This window comes from Polypterus senegalus, chromosome 17 (genome assembly GCF_016835505.1).
Source record: "Polypterus senegalus isolate Bchr_013 chromosome 17, ASM1683550v1, whole genome shotgun sequence".
NCBI lineage: Eukaryota > Metazoa > Chordata > Cladistia > Polypteriformes > Polypteridae > Polypterus > Polypterus senegalus.
In genome coordinates this window covers 81,620,066-81,626,065 of record NC_053170.1, presented here as the reverse complement: position 1 = coordinate 81,626,065, position 6,000 = coordinate 81,620,066, and the positions used below count along the sequence as shown (strand labels likewise).

The 6,000-nt window shown below is 39.0% G+C and overlaps 1 protein-coding gene across 1 annotated transcript in view; it reads right to left on the bottom strand.

The window, feature by feature from the left end:
- The window catches only part of LOC120517209 (alpha-1,6-mannosylglycoprotein 6-beta-N-acetylglucosaminyltransferase B), a 102,455-nt gene that overhangs the window by 95,335 nt on the left and 1,120 nt on the right, over positions 1–6,000 (bottom strand). The window lies entirely within an intron of this gene.

Below are 6,000 nucleotides of genomic sequence, written 5' to 3'. Positions count from 1 at the left end.
TTTTGGAATGGAAAACAAGGAGTATCACTCCCTTACGCCTTCTGTTTTCTACAGCTGTTGTGAAGCACATAATCTGTCGCAATTCTGTTTATGCCTCTCACTCGCATGGCCACAATGGAGCGAATTTTACAACTGTGATATGCTACAGAATTTTCACATGAAGACATATTAAAAGTCCACCATCCTGCATATGAGTGTGTTTCCTTCACAAAAAAAAAAAATCTCACTACATTGGGAGATGTTTGCACAAATCATTTCACTCATCACCATCTATTGCAAAACTGTCAAATGTTTATAAAGGAGAAACAGCACTTCTCCCAAAAAATAAACTCTAAAACTTAGGATGTCTGTAAACCCAATATGACCCAAATATATTGTTTTGAAGGAATAGTCCATCGAAAAGTGGCATTTTTTATTAACAATATGTTACTTACCCTATGTAACTGGTAGTAATGGTGTTAACCCAAAAGGATGGAATTCTGTGTAAAAACAGTTAATCTCAAGGTAGGTGATTTTAACTGATTTTGATGAGATATCGAGCGGTAACAGCGCCGTATTCTGCTGCCATCATGTGCATGAAACAGCATCTGCCAGTGCTCTGCCACTGTACCGTGACTCATCAATATTCATGAGTAGGGTGGAGCCTTCAACCAAACACATACACAACAGCATGTTAATAAGAAGCCATTAAGCCAGTTTTAGAAGAAACTGAAAATGAACCATTAATTGAAGGAAGCAAGTAGCGAAGACAATGTGAACTGGTCATTAGACAGTGATATGGATAGCGACAGCGACAAACTTGGTAGAGTATCATTGAACCGCCATAACATGCCTGGTGAATTTGGTCTGTGAAGGTTCCCCATGATGCAGGCAAAATGACTGTGATAAAGTATAAGGAAAAGGTTGCCCCCTAAGAACTGTTCATAATATCAATCCTTATGCCGTGTCAAGCTGCGTTAGCCTACAATGACGCAATGGGAGGCATCAGGTGCCGACTTTCTACCCTCAGGCACATGGAACACAAAAATTAGAAGTGTGCAAAGAAACAGATTTCAACTGTCCCGATTGGGATGTCGAGCTAAGCATTAGCGACAGTTTCAAAGCATATCACATGACGGAGGTGTAGGTGCACCAGTGGACACTAGACATGCATTTCCTACTGTACTTATGTTGACCTTTTGGCTTTTACACACTGTTGGACAACGGCAAACAATAATCAAATGTTCATGAAATAAAAATCTCGCATTATACACATTGCCTAATCCGCACGTTAAGCAGAAAACATTAGCAAATAATATAACACATCGGTTTCCCACGGACTTAAAAGAGGAGAGTTTGGGTTTTTCCAGTTTATCAGAATAAGTCTGCGTGCCAAATGTGTAGTGAATGCAATCACAATTTGTTTGTATTTCTCCACTTTAAGCCCCTCTGGAAGAACCCCAAACACAGCTGTTAATGGGTTAGGAGGGATTGTGAGTCCAAGGCTGTCTGAGAGGTAATTAAAAATTTTTGTCCAGAATAATGTTAATTTGGTGCAGGACCAGAACATGTGACCTAGTGAGGCTGGGACTTGGTTGCAACGTTCACAGGTCGCATTTTGGAGAGTTTTAGTCGAGACAGATGTGCTCGATATATAATTTTGAGTTGTATAATTGTATGCTTTGCCATATGGAGCTCGAGTGAATTTCTGCATTGCTACTTTCCACTCCTTTTCTGATATATTAATTTTCCCAGTGTCCTCTTGGATCTTTGAAAGGGAGGGATTGTAAAATGATTTTATATATTGTAGAGATGGAGTCTAAGTCCTTGAGATTGAGCAATATTTTCTCCAGCATGGATGAGGTTGCAAGATGAGGAAAATCTGGAAGGTTCTGTTTAACAAAGTTCCTGATTTGAAGATAGTGAAAGAAATGTGTAGCTGGAATGCTAAATTTGGAATGTAATTGTTCATAGGATGCAAAGACGTTGTCTATATAAAGATCTCTAAGCAAGTTAATTCCAAATTTTTCCAGATATTAAAACTGCATATGTTTGTGAAGGTTGAAAGAGGTGGTTCTCTTGCAGAGGTGCCACAGATAGAAGCTTCTGCGTCTTAAAATGCTTTCTACATTGGTTCCAGATTCTAAGTGAGTGGAGCACAATTGGGTTATTAGTGTATTGCCGATAATGTGTTTATTGGAGCACAGAGCAAGGAATACAAAGAAGTACTGCAGGATTTTACTTCTATTGCGGTCCAAGCCTGTGTATGTTCTTCTATTTGTGTCCAGGTTCTTATAGCCTGTATATTTGCTGCCCAGTAATAAAACTGGAAGTTAGGTAGAGCCATGCCGCCTTCTGCCTTTTGTCTTTGTAGGGTCGCTCTTTTGATGCGTGGATGTTTTGAATTCCAAATAAATGAGGTTATTGTTGAATCTAATTGCTTAAAGAATGATTTATTAATGTATATTGGATGTTTTGAAATAAAAAGGAGCTTAGGAAGAATATTCATCTTAACAGTGTTAATTCTTCCAGCTAGTGTGAGATGAAGGGTTGACCATCTATGCAAGTCTTGTTTAATTTTTTCCATGCAGACGCAAAATTTTGTTGATAAGAGCTTTATGTTTACTTGTGATGTTTACCCCGAGGTATTTAAACTGTTCTGCAATGATAAAAGGTAGGGTATCTAATCTAATATTATATGCTTGAGAATTCACTGGAAAGAGTACACTTTTATTCAGATTAATTCTGAGACCAGAGATCTTTTGAAATTCTGTGAGTGCTGCTAAGACTGCAGGCACAGAATTTTCTGGGTCCGATATATACAGTACCATCATCTGCATATAATGAGATTTTCTGTTCCAGTCCTTCTCTGCTAATCCCCTTTATCTGATCAGTATTTCGACAATGTATTGCCAGTGGTTCAATGGCAATTGCAAACAGCAGCGGTGACAAGGGCATCCTTGTCTAGTGCCACGTTCTAGTTTAAAGTAGTCTGAGCAAATGTTGTTGATGCAAACTGAAGCTTCTGGGTTAGTATACAGTAATTTAATCCATGCACAAATGTTGGGCCAAACCCAAACTTCTCCAATGTAGTAAAAGGTATTTCCATTCAATCATGTGAATGCTTTTTCTGCATCCAATGATAATAATATTTCTGGGGTGTTTGATTTAGTTGGTGAGTATATTACATTAAACAGGCGTCGAAGATTTGAAGATAAGTGTCGGCCCCTAATAAATCCAGTTTGGTCTTGTGATATTACCGAGGGAGCACTTTCTCCATCCTTCTAGCTATGATTTTAGAGAGTATTTTAACGTCGTTATTCAGAAGTGAAATTGGTCTGTATGATGCACATTGTAATAAGTCCTTATTTTGTTTTGGAAAACGGTGATTAGTGCTTGGCGAAAGGTTTGTGGAAGAGATTGGTTATCTCTGGCTTCTGTAAATGTTGCTAATAGGAGGGAGCTAGCTGAGTGGAGAATTTCTTGTAAAATTCTGCAGGGTAGCCATCAGGGCCTGCTGCTTTCTCGCCTTGGAGTGACTTTATAGCATCTAGTAATTCTGATAATGCCAGAGGTTTATTAAGTTCCTCCGCACTAAAAGCGTCTATTTGTGGTATCTGTAATGTATCCAGAAATGCATTAGATTGTGTATTGTCTTCTTTAAACTCAGTAGTATATAGGGATTTATAGTAGTCTCTGAAAGTGTGCATTATATTTTTGTGTTCGATGATTTTATCTCCGTTCGTGTTGGTGATTACCGAAATTGCGTTGCACACTTCTTGCTTGTGAATTTGTTGAACTAAAAGCTTATTAGCTTTCTCTCCATGTTCATAATAATGATGTCTGGATTTGTAGATTAGTTGTTCAGTTTCTTTAGTTGTCAAGAGGTTTAATTCCGAATGTAGAGCCTGCCTCCTCCTATTATGTAGAGTCTCGCTTGGTAGTCTGGCGTGTTCTTCATCTATTTTAGTAATTTCGCTTTTGATCTCTACTACTTTCTTGGCTTCGGATTTATTTCTGTGGGAAAGATAGGAGATAATCTGTCCTCTTAAGGCCTTAAGAGTTTCCCCAGAGTATTCCTGCAGAAATCTCGGGTGATGTATTTGTCTCTAGAAAAAATTTGATTTGTTTGGATATAAATTCCGTACAATTCTCGTCAGCTAATTCAAGTAAACTTTTTTCACGTTGTCATTATGGGGTGTTGTGTGAATTCTGAGGAAAAAAATGAATTTTATCTATTTTGGAATAAGGCTGTAACATAACAAAATGTGGAAAAAGTGATGCACTGTGAATACTTTCCGGATGCACTGTACATTTTCAAGTGTGTGATGCACTGCTACGTGTTCAATATGTAGCTACAGAGCCTAATGAGCCCAACTGTCATCCACTAGCTTAAAACAACATAGTGTTTAAGAACTGGGACTGTCAAGAACCTGCACGACCAGGTATTGATTGTTAACAAAAGCAAGTGCATAATCAATGAAAGCGGTCAGGTGTATGAAGCAAAAGAATCTCACAAACTTAAAAACACATTTAAACTTCTGTCACAAAAGCGGAAGGTAAAATGACAGGCTACAGCGGTCAACAAACGTTTACTTCACATCTGCAGAAAGATGTCTGGTCAGCTTAAGCTCGCATTACACAGCTTGTAGTTCAGCGGTGGTCAGGGGGATGTTAGCAGTTGTTTATCTTTCACCCGACTGTGCCAGATTACACGATTAAAAATCGTAGGGAATGTCCAGATGAATGACAGTGTAATGACTACCTAGCACGGTTTCACCTTTTCTAAGTGTCGTGCCCTTGACCCTTTTACTGATGGCCAATAACATGCTGTGCTATGGAGCTGGTGCCCATATAAGGGTTTTTAAAGGCACAGTCAGTTCAGATGCAACTTATTTTACCTCCATTCTGTCATACATAAAACACACAAAACAAGACAGAAGGGTCTCCTTTCTGTTTCTGAGGTCAACTCCACCCTTGTTCCTAATTCCTCCTAACTGGATCATATGCACTATACTTCCAGATGAGTACTCATTTCTTGTTAATGTGCTGGGGCGAGTCGCAGGCTGGTTGGAATACGTTGCTGGATATGTTAAACTACTCCCCTTAAAATCACGTTGAGTGTGCAGCGACTGTCTCCTGACTCACCAAGATTAAGTAAATGAAGCCTATGGCTGAAAATGGCTAGCAAAGCCGGGTAATACAACTTGGCCTTTAGTTGGGCCACCTCATACAGAGACTGCACTGATACAGCTACCAAGCAGAAATGTCTCTTCTGTTCACCCAAATTACTTCCCTACTAAGCTACTGCGAAATATTTCACCTGAGGTTTAAGAGTCAGCAGATGGGCACTTCTAAAATTAGACCAAGACAAGTTCACAAAATTCTGTAGATAACCAGAGCCTAAAAGATGCCAACAATGTGTACTTGTGGGCAAAGCTTTGGGTTTCTACAACCTGAAAAAAGCTGGAATGGTATGGAAAATGCAAATAAAAACAGAAAGCAGTGAATTGTAAACAATAGCAAATGTTCTTTGACTTAAAAACTTTATCACAGCCCATTATTTGATCACAAGTACTGTAATAGATTTTTATTGACATTTGCAACCTATTCCAAAGAAAGTTGGGACGACAGTGAATTTATCACTTCATAACATTGCCTTTCCTTCTCACAACACTTAATAAACATTCAGTTACTGAGGACACCGATTTATTGAGTGTGTCAGGGGTATTTTTGCACCACTCTTCTTGCAAACTTGTCTTAGTTATTGAAGTCTGCCTTTTAAAATGTGCCACATCTTCTCACATGGGGACAAGTCGAGATGGCAGGTGGGCCAGTCAAGCGCTTGCATCATCTTACTTTGCAGTTTTGCCATTTTAATTTATGCAGAATATGGATTTGCATTTTATTGCTGAAAGATGTACGGGCATCCATGGAAGATATGTCACCCTGAGAACAGCATGTGCTGCTCCAAAACCTGTATTTACTTTTCAGCTTTAATGGTGCCATCACAGTTGCTGG